The sequence below is a fragment of the Podarcis cretensis genome (assembly GCF_951804945.1).
Source record: "Podarcis cretensis genome assembly, chromosome: 4".
Lineage (NCBI taxonomy): Eukaryota > Metazoa > Chordata > Lepidosauria > Squamata > Lacertidae > Podarcis > Podarcis cretensis.
The window spans coordinates 70,153,514-70,168,736 of record NC_137173.1 but is presented as its reverse complement, the minus strand read 5'-3'; the positions used below and the strand labels follow the sequence as shown (position 1 = coordinate 70,168,736).

The 15,223-nt window shown below is 41.0% G+C and overlaps 1 protein-coding gene across 3 annotated transcripts in view; it reads left to right on the top strand.

Annotated features, from left to right (window-relative positions):
- The window catches only part of TBL1X (transducin beta like 1 X-linked), a 132,638-nt gene that overhangs the window by 28,819 nt on the left and 88,596 nt on the right, over positions 1-15,223 (top strand). For all 3 annotated transcript variants that reach the window (XM_079972808.1, XM_079972807.1, XM_079972806.1), the window contains exon 2: positions 12,402-12,480. The gene's annotated coding sequence lies outside the window, so the exon portion shown is untranslated. The remainder of the gene's footprint in view (positions 1-12,401; positions 12,481-15,223) is intronic.

Sequence of the window (15,223 nt, the reverse complement as noted above, 5' to 3'; positions counted from 1 at the left end):
GGTATTCACATTCAAATGGTGTGTGTGCATTGTGTCATGTGATTGATTATGTGGGGTGGGGCTTACCTGGGCCCCCACAATATTTTATTCAGGTTGGCACTCCTGCTCGAGACACAATGAAGTGCATGTCTGGGGGTGAAGTAAGATCACTGTGGTAGCAGCACCGAAGTAGACTGCCTGAGGCGCAAGCCTGGGCAACTTGTATGGTGGACTATAGAATTAGACGTATTTACCAGATGAGATTTCACATTAAAATATGGAATCTCATCAGGTGAGTCCAATTTTGTTGTAGTGCTGATGCCTAAAGCCACAAGGGTTACATACATGTGTGACGGAGCAGCAAAACACAGACTTGAACCTTTTTCATGCCCAGAGTCACAATGATAGGAAGAACTTGGTTGTGCAAACTCTCCTTTAGTCTGAAATCATGGGTAGTGAACACTTGCTCTCAGAGGAGAAATGCAAGGTATAAAGACCATATAAGCAAAAAAGCTTATAAACCCAGAAGGTTTGTCCAGTTATTGAAACACAGTCAGTTGGCACAGAAGAGTGATGACCTTTGGTAGGTTCTTTTGTCTCTGTTATTTTTGTTTTCATTTCTTAACATTTATGTACCTGCTGATCATAGACAGAATGTCAAAACTGTGTACAGTGGTGCCTCGCAAGACGAAATTAATTCGTTCCGCGAGTTGCTTCGTCTTGCGATTTTTTCGTCTTGCGGAGCGCGGATTCCCTGGGTATTAACGGCTTTAAGAAAAAGGAAGCAAACCCGCAAGACGTTTTCGTCTTGAGAAGCAAGCCCATAGGGAAATTCGTCTTGCGAAGCACCTCGAAAACTGGAAAACCCTTTCGTCTAGCGAGTTTTTCATCTTGCGAGGCATTCGTCTTGCGGGGCACCACTGTACAAACCTCAAGACAGTTTATTGGGAAGTATCTGGTCAATATCTTGAGAACTGGTGAAGGAATGATAGGAAAGTTGTCAACTTTTGTATTGGTCAGGATACGTTCCCTGAGAGAGGGTATAATGATTGTGTTCACATGTTTAGTGTGACATAGACAGACCTGTCTATAAGGCAAGTGAAGCGCTCTCCTCCCTTCACTTTCTCCTGCGTGGCCGAGACAAAAACTTATGTCAAGCTTATAGTTTTGCTTTTAAAGTATCTTGACTTTACATATGAACTAGAGTTCTTGGTTTAAAACAAACTCTGTTCTGTGTAATAATAAACTAGCTTCAAACCACAGATTATGAAGCTGTCTTATTAAACTGACCATTTTTGGTTTTATTCAGGATCCCTGGTTTCTACCTAAGACCCCTTTTTTTTGGGGGGGGGGAGGACCTATAAATGCATCAGAACTACTCCTGGCTATGTGGGAGAAGGAGAGTGGGGTGGGAGTAGGGGTTCGAGGCTGATGCTTTGTATGGGCTTGTGGATGCTATATTATGGTTTAGTGTTGTATGTGAACTGGGCCAGTACAGTGGTACCTCTGGTTCCAGAGGTCCGTTCTTAACCTGAAACTGTTCTTAACCTGAAGCACCACTTTAGCTAATGGGGCCTCCTGCTGCCGCCGCGTCGCTGTCGTGCAATTTCTGTTCTCATCCTGAAGCAAAGTTCTTAACCCGAGGTACTATTTCTGGGTTAGCGGAGTCTGTAACCTGAAGCATATGTAACCTGAAGTGTATGTAACCCGAGGTACCACTGTAGTTCAAACACTCTTCAAGATTCCATTTACCTACCTACCTACCTATTCATTCATTCATTCAGTAAGTAAGTAAGTATACCACCCTTCATTTGAAGATCACAGGGCCATTTACAACATAAAAATACCTGATGCCTGATCATAATGGTGACTGACCTAGATTCTCAGTATGAATGGATGATGCTCAGTTGTGGTATCCCGGTTGTGCAACAGTTTTCACTTGTGTAATGGAATTTCCCTCTCCTATCCTCTCTCTTGCAACCCCTTGCATACACCCAGAAAATATGCTCTGGGGTGGGGGTTGGGTCTTTGCCCAATAAAATTTCTAGATAAACAGAATAAACAGAAGATGAGCTCCATTAGATTCCAAGATATTGAGTGGCAAAACGCTTAGAAAGTTGGCAAGTAAACCCATCGCAGTGGCAGAGAGTGGACAGAAGCAGCTCCACAAAGGAGGAAAACAATGGGTGCTTTTTTTAAAAAAGCTATTTTTATTTTATTCGATGTTAAGATTGTTATCTCATCTGTGGTGACATTTTTGCTGTGAGAAGGAAAATGTGGTCTGTAAAGTTTCCATTAGCCTATATGGTAGATATTGAGTGTTGAAAATACAAGTTTATATCTTGACTGAGATCAGCAGAGCACAACATTCACTGGGAGTTATTCTTGCCAAAGTCAGAAAACATGATTTAGGACAAATGGAGAAGTTGGCTTCTGTAGTACCCTTCTGATGCTAACCCAGCCTCTGCCCATCACCCACTATTTCCCATAAATCCAAATGTATGTGAATGAAAGCCAAGTTCCTAATAAGGCAAGTGAAAACATGGCTTTCATTTGTAGTTAAGAAAACTCCGATCTGTGTATGTGGCCACATGTTCCATTGGCAAGATGTTAGAAGTTCCTCTGAAGCATATAATTACTATATAATTGCTTAATAAAGGATACCTTTTAACAATTAATTCTACTTGGAGCATTCAGCTTTTTAAGATTTCAGAATTTAATAGAACAGTTTGAAGGTGTCAAGAGAATTGAATTGTTTTAGTCATTTAATTCCTTTTTATTTAAATCTACCCTATAGCACACTCTGCAATTATTTTTTTTTAAAAAGGTACCAAAATTCAGATGTATAAATACTGAATGGCGACTGCAAGAATATAAAAGAAACCTGCCTTGACATGCATGAATGAAGAACTATTTCCCTAGCTATTTACACAAATAAGAATTTTTCTGTGTTTTAAGACAGTCTTTGAAATGTTAAATCCCTGTCATGTTTTTTCTTTTTCTCCTGGCTGGCAGAAGGGGAATAGACACTGAAAGCGGCCAAGAACATTAGCTTGTATAGGAGCATTCCTGTTCTTTTTAAAAAAAAAGAAATAAAAAACCCCAGCCAGATTTGCTTCCTGTATTAAGGGACGGGAGATGGGAACACAGCTGCTCTCACAGTTCAACATGAAATGACTTTTAGTGTGCAAGTTTGATTGAGCACTTGGCCTGCAAACCTATGCGAGCTTACCCAAGACGAAGCATTGAACTTCATAGTGCAGTACTTGCTTCCTAGTAAAACACATAGGACTGCACACAAACCAATTCCTCAAAAGAGGTCTACAGTGGAGCTTTTATGATAGCATTCTCTTGGTCTATATAATTAGACCACAGTTCTCCTGGGATAGTTGTGGATCTGTTATGTGGGTTTTTTTTAATCAGAATGCAGAATCATTATCTCCAATTGCCAATTCAAGTTGCCTTAGCAACTTTATTTACTGATTTAAAACTTTTTGATAATTTGTGAATGTTTGAAAAACACTAGTCCCAATAGAGATGCTTGGGGGATCCCAGTTAATGTTTCCTAAGTAAATAGTTTGGCTACATTTGCAGGGGCTTTCTGCCAGAATTGCAGTTCTTAAGGCAAGTCAGACACTCAGAGAGAGAAAACTATCAGCGCCGCAGTGTGACTGCATAGAAGCCACAAAAAAGGAAATCAGGGTTGCTTAATTATAGTGGTTGCTTTTACAATTGGTCCTCTGCGCAATCACGCATCCCACCCCCAATTTTCATACCAGGATATTGTGGACCAAAACAATAAATAAAACCCTCATGGCGGTCACGATAGTCTACATACTGCTGGACTTGCACTTTTGGAAGAATACCCGAGGCAACTCTTGAAAAGTAGAAACCTTTCTAGAAAGGACCACCCAAAGAAACAACAGCTATACTGGTGAACAATCCTGTTCTATTTAAGTATGCTTATACAAGCCAATCTCACTTTTGTAGCTGGAGTTTAGATTTAGCAAATATTTATTTCTCCTTGCTGCCACCACCTGTAGCTGCCTTTTATTCACATGATTTAAAACTTTGAAGTATCCACTACCCACAGTCTGGTTTGCTTTATATCTATGGTATGTTTTATATGGTCAGATACTCAGATAATTCACCCAGGCCAACCCCTACTTGTTGCATAGGGGTGCTTATATCAGTAGAGCTTGTGAAGCCTGTGTTGCCAAACTTTGGCTAAGGAACAAAGAACAGTTGCTGTGATAGCATGCCAAACCATTAAATTGCAAGTGTCAACTTGCCAGCAGATATTCTGAGGTACTCTTGTTTCCACCCTCACAACACAGTAGGGTGTGGTGTTCCAAACTAGGTCAACGAATACCTAGGAATGTGGAACTGACTGTTTAATTAGGGCTATCTTTTCATTCTTTAGTTCTTAAATGTTCTGCGGCTCAGCAGTTGTATTACATAATGGAAGCAAATTCTAACACTGCATGATTGTACAGTTGGCATGCAGTTCTAAGTATCTCAGACAATGAAAGGTACCAAATAAAGCACAGCTGAGATTTAACAAAACCAACCTTTGCTGGTTTTCCCCCCCAGCCTACATGGAAACATCTTTATCATGTATGAGCACCCATAAGCCTAGAACCAGGATTTAAAAAAAAAAAAAAAAATTGTGATCAGGAGCTTCACTTTGCAAAAATCTCAGGATGGCAAGGAAACAATAGGTTTTTTCCTGGTTATTAGACTTGTTTCATGACCTTCTCTCATCTTCGATGGTGTACTTTCCAGACCTGTGAATATTCACATTTCCCAATACCTAATTCCTAGATTAAGTCATCCTAAACTATTACAACTTTTGCACCATCTTCCCAGCTCTATTTGGTCCACCTACCCCAGAGGCAACAAATAGATGTTTTGGCCATGGGACAATCAAATGGCAGGCGTGTTCTGGCCAGCAGACATTTCGTCTTCATGATACAGTGTGATGTGCCGAAAAGTGCAGTTTGGTGCTTCTGACCTCTACAGACATCTCCATCTCCTTATCCAAGTGCTTCTCTAGCAAACTTAGTTGTTGACAATATAAATGGCCCAGAGAACAGGAAATGTGAGCAGTGGAATAGGACATGTTGTTATCTGTGACTCAGGATTGGAGCTGGAGCTGTTCTCCCGACAAATGAGGCTTATCTCCTCACTACCAACCCTTCATTCTGATCACGAGCTACATCATTGTTCACCCCTGAATATTCTCAGACTTCTTCCTTCTCTTGAGCAAACCCTTTTTCTGTGAGAGACCACTGTTGCTAAAACTTCCTAGCAGACTCTGGGCTTTCCACTGGTCTGTTGACTTAATCTTGAAGCTGGTCGAGGGAGGGCTTGTCCGTAGAGGTTATTGTAGCGATTGTGGGTGGTGAGTGGCTGGTGAGGTGCCCTTGACAGTCTTTCTGGATGTCTTAGGACTCTAGCAGGTTCTTCCAGTTGTACTGGGATTCTCTCTGGAGTCCCATGCCTCATCATCAGAGGAGGTCTCCCAGGGTCCCTGGACAGATAGTTTCCTAACAATTGATGGCTAAGTCTACAACACAGCAGTTAGATATTTGGTTGAAGCTAGTTACTGGGAGCATGTGACTTCCCTTTGCAACAGCCTTGTTTGCTTCTGGCCTAACTCAAAATATGCTTCAACGTGAAGGTCCTTAAATTTAAACCCCTCGGTGTTTTAAGACTGGGATATCTACCAAAGAGTGTCTTTTCTATGTACCTTCAACATTTAAGTTTGATTCATTGGGGTACAGGAGGGGACTTTGTGGTTCTGCCTAGGGTGAGGAACTCCCTACCAGGATAAGTTTGCCTTCCCTTCTCTGAGATGGTTTCCTGCCATCTTGTGAAGACCTTCTTATTTCAAAAGGCATTTGGCCTACTGAACTGTTTGTCAGTTTTTATATTTCCTGGAATGCTATATTGAGCATTTTACGGAAAGCTGAGATATAAATATTTTAAATCAGTTTTGTGATTTATTTATTTTAAACTTGATATCCCTGTGTGCTTCATCTTCGGTATATTTTTTGTTGGCTGAAATTTAAATGGAAAAGCAGGGCATGGATGCTTTATAAATGCATACTAATATACATACATGCACACATACTTCATAATAGCCATGACCTGATGGGCTTGTATGGTTAAAATGCACTTTTAATATTCAGGAGCAATAGGATGAACAATGGTGATTAAACCAGAAAGTGAAGATAACGAGAAAGAAATCTGGTTCAGAATGGTATAACTATTTATAGACTTTGAGGGCTGCAAGGTTTTACTGTACAGATTTTTAGAATGGGATTTTAGTCAAGAAACTCATTTTTATTACAACTCTAATCTACTCTTTGTTCTTTTAATTTTGAATTAAAGAATAATAATTCAATAATCCCAGGATCTAGGGTCTGGATAATTGGGTCTTTCTGAAAAATGCATAATAATGTGTAATAATAACAGTTGGGTACTACAGAATATTAATGAACATGAAGTTGCACAGATATTTGTATACAATGAAGGGTGACACCCCTTCTCTGGTTTAGAATACAATTAGAGTAGATGAAGAATTAAACAAAATGTAGGGCCCAACATCAACATTACTTTGCTTGGTGTCTGTTTCAAATAGTTTGACTATGAAGCATAATTCATTAATGGGCTAGTCAGTGAATTGCTGAATTAGGTGGTGACTTCAAATACGGGTACCTAGCACTTTTTGTAAATATTGCTCCCTCCTTGCAAAATATGCTCCCCTTTTGGCAATTTTTCATTGGGCCATTTTCAGGCATATTTCTGATGTATAAATTTGGGCAGCCCACATGTGGCATTTAGTCTTCCTTGTGAGCCTCTTTGCTGTTAATGCCAAGGTTGCATGTTTGATCCTTGTATTGGACAGCTGCATATTCCTGAATTGCATGATCCTCAGAGTCCCTTCCAACTCTACAATACAATGATTCTAATACAGTGGTACCTCCGAAGTCGAACGGAATCTGTTCCGGAAGTCCGTTCGACTTCCAAAATGTTGGAAACTAAAGTGCAGTTTCTGATTGGAAGCTCCTGCAGCCAATCGGAAGACAAGGAAGCGCAGTGTCAGACGTTTGGGTTCCAAAGAATGTTTGCAAACCAGAACACTCACTTCCAGGTTTGCTGCGATCAGAAGCCAAAACGTTCGAGTCGCAAGGCGTTTGTCAACCAAGGTACAACTGTACTATGATTTGGAATCCCTTAAAAGGCCTTTTTTCCATCAAAAACATGACTGCTGAAGAAGAGAACATCTGATTCTGGGCCTTTATGACTGCTTTCACTTCTCTCTTGAGAAGGAGGGACCCTCTTGCATACCCCTAAAAAGAGGAAGCACAACTCAGAGGCATAAGTGGAAGCATAATCCTCTCTCACAGTCAAGGGCTTTGAGGTTTTAAGCAGAAGAGGGTCAAGCATTGCCTGTGTGAGCTCAGGCTCAGAATGGAATTGGGCAGGTGGGAGGGGCAAAATACTGGCCCTTGAGATTGGCAGGAAGTATGAAGCCTTTGGACTGCCCAGGCCTTCTTCCCATGCCTGATCAAAAGAGCAGTATCCTTTGCATTTCTGTCCTTTAGGCTTCGGTTTCTCAAGCTCAAGGACATATTCTAGGGCAGGGTTGGGAAGCCCTGTAGCCTTCTTCCAACATACATCAGCCCTACTGATCAGGAATTATGGGAATCATAGTCCAGAAACTTCTGCTCTAGGCATGTTTTGGGTATGGTTGTATGGCCCAGTCCTGACATCTGTATCCTCTCAGCTGTTTGCATCAAACATAAAGCCGTTCTACATATCTGCTTTTCAAAATGTTGTCTTTATAGCACTGATGTTGCTAAGCTTCTGTAAAACTGAGTTAATCATTACTTCCTTTATTATGTATTAGGACATCTAAGGATGGAAAATGTTGCATAATTGCTATGTTGACATAACCATTTATTTGTACATCTTTGAGCAAATAGGTTCTCTGCCCTATTCAAGCTCATTGCAACAGGCAGATGATTGTGAAGAAAACCCCAGTAGTTTTTATAGACCAACGTTACGGGTTTTTGGTTTATGTGTGCAATTATGTGTCTCTAAAATAAAATGTAGCTTTAATGTATTATTTAACAATATTCGTATGCCACCTAATAAAGTTCTCTACATAAGAACAAAACATTAAAAGTGGTTGCATCGAAAAGGTGTATCTCTGATGACAAAATGGGAGAATGTATGGGAGACAATTTTGGGGCTGGAGTTTCCTGTGGAGGGGAGTTTGCCCACTTAGCTGTTCTGCTGATAGATACTGTCCATTGGTGGACCTATACCAAATGGATTCCAAGTCAAAACAGTTACAATACTCTTGCAATGCAATCCTATACTCAATTTCAACAGAGTTCAACGGGACTTACTCCCTGGTAAGTGAGTATAGCATTACAGCCTCATATAAAATATGAACTGCATCTCAAAATACAGTTGATTGTAAGTATTTGTTAGGATTTTGCTATTACATTTGCAATGTATACACATTGCATACAATACATTGCATACAATGTAATACACATTTGCAAATTAGGTAATTATTGGTATTTATGTAAACATATTCATGTTATTATTTTCATGTGTGTAATGGCTGTTTGCGAGACACAATAAATTGAACTGAACTGAACTGAACCAAAGTAGCAGGTAATGTCACTGGAAAATTGTTTTAAGGAGATTTTAGTCTGCAGTTGGAGCATGCTGCAACTAAATTCTTACCCAGCACAGAAACATATCAGCATGAAATGCCTTAGGGTTCTGGCTGGCTCTTCAGATAGTATTTTCAGGACGATCTCCAGTTAACGTCTATCTAGATTCTTTCACAGCTCACCATACTTTGGTGGGGTGAGGAGGGACATTTTGGTATCCATGTTCATGTTTTCAGAAGGAAGGATGTGAGGTTAGGAAATACATGCATTAAGCCAACCTTCGCCAACCTGGTGCCCTGCAGATGTTAGTCACTGCTGGCTAGGGATGATGCGAGTTGTAGTCCAAAACATTTGGAGGTTATCAGGTCGGGGGAGCCTGCACCCTGAAAGGGGTTATAGGCACTATTCTAGAGGCAAGGTTCTCTGCAGTTCTCTGCAGTAAACATTTGTGAAAGAAGTTGCATATTGAAATGTTTTCCACTGATGATTATTTTACTTGAATAAAAATTGGTTAAGTTCTTATGACAGGTTTTCTTTCTTCTGAATAGAAATTTTAGCTGAGTTTTGTTTACAGTGGTGTCATATTGAAAGCCAGTATTGTGCAGTGGTTAGAGTGTTTGATTAGGACTTGGGAGACCAGAATTTAAACCTTCACTCATCCATGAAGTTCACTGCATGACGCCTTGCCTCTCAACCTAACCTAATTCACAGGGCTGTTTTGAGGATGAAACGAGGACAGGGGAAACCATGCACACCACCTTGAGCTCTTTTCGCCAGGTGGGTTTTGTACCTGGCTATTGGCCACTTGCAACCAACTGAAGCTGCTAGGATGGCGTCTGGTGTCTCCACCATCTGGAGGTGTATGCCTGGGGATATTTGGGTCTTGACTTTTTTCATACACTAAAACAATGAACAGGGTGGTGAAACAATGACTACTGCAATCAACACAACATAATATCACCAAGGCAACTATCTGTAAACAAACAATCAACGTTCATAAAAATAGCAAAAGTAGTTTCTTTCCAATATACCGTAGTTTTTTCCTTAAACAATTGCAAAAGCAGTAATAAAGAGTCCACTTGTTATATACCAGTGGTTCAGTGCTCGGACACCATTTTATCGCCAAAAAGCTTAGTCATCGAGCTTTGTAGTAAATAAAGTACAACAGATGACAGTGTGTAAATGACTTGAAGCAGGGGTATATCTGTCTCCATCTGCATGTTCCCATTGGGAGGAGCGTAGAAAGAGGATGGTGTCCTTCAGTTTGTTAAACTTTACTTCTCTAAGCTTAAGGCAATGGTTTTCAGTCAGTGTGCCGTGGCACCTTGAGGTTCCTTGAATGGTGGCCGTGGGCAACACTGGCTTCTGTGTTTCCTTCACTCCTCTTGTGTCTCTGCCTCCCAAAGGCTTGTGCAACTGTTTGTTGCAGCAGCTCTGGCTACAAGCTCTCCAGGTGAATGGTGCCTCTGGGGCTGGCCAGGAGGTGCTTCCCAGGACCCTTTGGGGCAATGTGAGGAGGCACCTCTCAGCTCAGAGACTAGGGTGGCAGCAGTGGCTGCCTGGAGGACTCCCAAGGAGAGGGGAGAGCAGAGGAGGTTGAGGGAACACTTCACAAGGGAGGAAGTTCGAAAAGCAGTTAGGGACTGCCAGCTCTGTAGGCAAGGGGTGACATAACTGGACTCCTGAGGCCCACAGGGGTGCCACAGAAAGAATGTAGTTGGTCAAGTGTAATATTGTCTGAATCTGACAAACGAAGTTTGAAACAAACCATCATGGATTACGAGGCAGATTTATTTAACCACACCATAGATAACAAACCACAGTTTAGGGTTCTGACGAGATGCTAGACTGTGATTAATGGAAACTGGATATGAAAGCATTCAATGACTACAGAAAAAGAGAGGGGAGAAGATTGTGTGGCTTGCTATTAATGCACTATGATACGCAGCATTATGTTCGAATGGGGCCAATGAGTCACCTTTGCCCATCTTCAGAGCCCCTGCCATGAAGTATTGATGGAAGCAGTGGGAGCATTACAGACCACGAGTGGGATTGAGAAGCTAGGGCTTATGATTCAGCTAAACACTAGCTTGTCATAGATGAATTGGCAGGAGCACTCCCCCAGCCCCCGGTATAAATAGTAGCCATTGTCATCAGAATGAAAGGAAAGCAGCTGTTCAGAGCAAACGTGTAGAGTAGTTGAAGGATGACATAGCAGGACTACTGAACTGTTGTCCTCTCCAAAATAAAATTGAATCCATGCAGCCTCTGCACAGGAATACTTGATTCGTGCAGCTCTTTTGTGTTTGGAAAGCACTTGCAGGACAGTGGAATGCACCATAGATGTTATTAATTCCAGCAATTCATGCAACATGGATGTTATTAATTCCAGCCAATTTTTACCAGGGCACAAACCATCATTTAACTTCTGTATCCTATAATCAAGTTTTCAGTTGTTGAGCATACAGATTTATGCAATCAGAATCTGCTTCCCACTCTTGCTAAGTTCAGTATTACGTATTTGCAGCTAGAACTGAGAAATGGTATGCAGTGCTGGAAGCCAAAGTAAAATGATTTGCCCAAGCCCTGTATTTGCAGCCAGTGAGTTGGTTTTCACATAACATTAAACCATAATTTAAAATAAGCTATGGTTTGGTGTGCACAGGTGCTTGGCTCTTTTGCCATTGGACGCTCTATTGGTCTCCTCTGGGGAGCCAGTGTGGTGTAGTGGTTAAGAGCGGTAGTCTCGTAATCTGGGGAACCGGGTTCGCATCTCCACTCCTCCACATGCAGCTGCTGGGTGACCTTGGGCCAGTCACACTTCTCTGAAGTCTCTCAGCCCCACTCACCTCACAGAGTGTTTGTTGTGGGGGAGGAAGGGAAAGGAGAATGTTAGCCACTTTGAGACTCCTTAAAGGGAGTGAAAGGCGGGATATCAAATCCAAACTCTTCTTCTTCTCTTCATCTGCCCAATCCACCAGAGCCTGTCTTCACATGCAAGGAAGGTCCCTACTTCACTGAGGGTTTGAGACCCATCGACTACCCTGACCTGGTTTAGCTGGCCAATTGAAGCTGTTTCCTTTGGTATGGCCACTGTCTCATGCTGACAGTGTCTAGGAGCCACAAGTGAGAGCTGAGTGCAGGGTGGGAACCAAAGGTGGACAAACTACCCCAGAAGGAGTATATAAGTTATATCTGTGCTCAAGGCTTCTTTCGGTTTCTACACTTAAAAATAAAAAGGGCACTACTGCTTTGCCCAGGTGTAACTCCAAACCATGGTGCCATGAGAGCACACCGTGGCTTTTCATTCTTTCAACTCCCCTCCCTCCCTTCTTGCACAGTGATGAGAAACTAGGGGAGACTAAGATTCCACAAACTGGGACCAGGTGATTCCTACCTCTCTGTGCAAGAGGAGGAAGGGGTATATGCCTGTGTCAGGACTCATACCTGCTCATTCTCATAAAGGTAAGCCATGGTTTGTCATTACATCTGAACACAGCCAACATGATCTGTGCAACTTTCTACCTTGGCAGAAATAATGGGGAGCAATGTGAAACTAAGAACAATATCTATGCAAAGAGTAATCTGAGCAGCCTTTTTTGATTGACGGTATCCTTGGATAATATGGTTTTGCTTCTGTTCATTCAGTTTTTAGAGTATTTTGAGTAGTTCTAATCTTGAGTAGTAGTAATAAATCTGCTTTTGTTTTTATGTTTTGAACAGGGTATCAAAAGAGAGAAAGCTGGCCTGAAGTGAAATTGGGGAAAGCTGGGGATTTGACAGCATCCCCTCCTCCCCCAGAGTAAGTGAATTACTGAAATTATTTTCCTATTGTATAATTGCAGTGGGCATGATCAATTGAAACCAGTGGAGCTTAAAATAGCTTAACTTTTGTTGGAATATGTCCAGTGTGTATTGTACTTGAATATGTAAAGCAATTAGTCTTATTCATTGGGAATTATAGCGTGAATTCAGGTTTAATGAAATGGAACTTTGTTGCTGTTCTGTCCAATGCACTGGGCAAATGTCCATCTTCCAAGTTATAGCCTGAATAACATAACAGTGAGTTGAATTAAATGTAATTGCAAACCATTGTTTGGTGTTACATGAAAGAGCTCCTGGACTCCCCTCACAAACTGCAAACTATGGTTTTCACAAACTCTCTAAACCAGGATGGCAAACTGCACGGTTTGACATGGGAACCAACACCATTCATGAACATGTCCAGTTTACGGCGTTTATGCCACTGATTGCTATACCAACTATATTTATTGTAATCAAGATATATCCAGTGTTATTCTGCTGCACCAGTATTTACTGAACCTGAGAAAACTGCAAAAACCGCTATGATTTCATATTATTTATGCAGTGAGTGAAGGTTGCATTTCCTATAGTGAAGCTAACTATGTTGCCCCTACTGTAGAGATTAACGTACAGCACAATTCCGCTTTTCTGTGAAATTTATTAGTGTTTATTACCCTGTTGAATTAAAACAACTGGTTGTATTCCTTGAGTAAATGTAGCATTTACTACATTTTTGTAAACAGCTTGGACTTGGAGGATTGTTTGGGTGTTTGTTTTTGTAACCAAGCTGCCTGTAAGTTTTAAGAAATAAATACATGAGCAGCTAATCCTGGAAATTTACAGTATCTGCGTTGAGGCCTACTCTCATACAACTGTGTATAGACTTACATTAGTTTTGCTTTGTTTAACTTATTTGATTGCAATACACATTTGCCACTTAAAATAAACCAATAAAGCCATAATAAGATGAGAGAAATTGCAGCAGAGCAATTTTAGTTTTGTTATGTCCAAACTTTGGTTTACCGGCTTTGTTAACCAGTTTGCTGTGGTCTTTTTTGAGTGATATTTAGTAAAACAAAACAAAGTGTGCCCTGAATTCTTGGAGCCACCAGTTAAGTGGTTGTCCTCACAGATAATAATTGGCACTAAGCAGATTAACTAGCAGAATCGTAACTAATGAACAGATGAAAGTTTGCAGCCATGGTTAAATATATCTCTTGTTTCTTATTAGATTTATTGTATATCTTGCTGAGTGGGGGCAGGGAGGAATTCTAGTCCATGTGTTTGGCCTAGGTGTTTAAATATATAGACACTGCTGCTTTACAAGGTTGTAAATACGATAATTGATCATGACCACTGCTGGAGCATTTAGAAGTAGACGCCTTTCAAAGAACAATCTGTTGTTTTACAAGCTCGTTTAGAGGTTGGATGTTTTAAGTGATTCCTGGGGACTAGCAGGTTGCTTTTTATGATGATTCTGCGCCTGTGATAAATGGAATAGGTTTATATTTCTCCAGATTTCGCTTGGCTCCAATCAGAAGCTGTCGACATAATGCTAATTCTCCTTCTTGCACACAGTGAGTCTTTGTAGTGGAGAGCAGGTGCTGTTTTCTCACCAACCAAAGTAAATTAAAAGAGAGACTGTAGTTAATGAGTTGCTAAACTGGTATTCCTTGACTGATAGTTTTGGGGGGTGAGGGTAGGAAGGGAGGAGGAACTTGTGGTATGAATAGTGGGCATCCTTTTCAGGTGACCTGAAAATAAGTTTATTACTGATGGGGCCTGGCCTGACATGTGTGCGCATTCACTGTTCTCATTTTTGCTGATCCTTTTGAGGAAAACCAGCTCCTGCAGTAAGGGGGGAAACAGAAGCAATTAGTGGTGTACTCTCAAAGGCGGAATCTGAGGCCCTGCTTTAAATGCAGTGTTTAAATCATCTAAATTGGAAAGTGTTGCTACTGCCGACACCCCCCCTTCCAGCTCCCCAAAAGAGCTTTCTTCCATAATTGGATGCAAAAGTATTTTGTTGTTGTTTGCTGATAGCGTCTTGGTTTCAGGCACATAATTAGTAATGTGTATGCATTGGAGTCACTAAAGCTGAAAATCCTAATAATCGGAGGGGGGAAGCGTATGAACGTGCAGGTAGGAAACAGAGAGCTGGAGGAGTGAAATAGTGTTCTGTTGATAGTACCTAAGTAGAGCTGTATGCGTCAATAAAACAAGTGTCCTACTGTGCTGGAATACAAATGGGCTGTCTGTAGCAGGGTACAGCAAAGACATTTGCCAAAGAAGGATAGGAGAGCTTCTGGCGTAATGTAATTGAATTGACCATTTCTCTAAAGATACAGCAAATTGTTTGTTATAGCATTCATCATCATAAGGGAGGCCAGACAGCTTGCCAAACATATTATATTTCTAATAAAAATGGGAGAAAATAAAAGCCTGCAGCTCTTGCGCTAACATGCAAATTACTCTTACTATGCTTGTGGCGTTTAATTGATACTATTTTTATTACTAATACTGTTGGGCATTGACCTTGCAAGAGCTGTATAGTTTTTCATTTTGAGGAAGAGAGGCTGTGTTGACTCATAAGAAAAATGCCAAAATCCTTGATTGGCTGAACTGAGCGTTTAAATATTAGCCAACATTATGGCTTGCTCGAGAGTTCGTAAAATACCTTGCATATTTTTTGCCGACCACAGTGCTTCTGTGTTATTCTATTTCCTTGGAGAAACTGATAT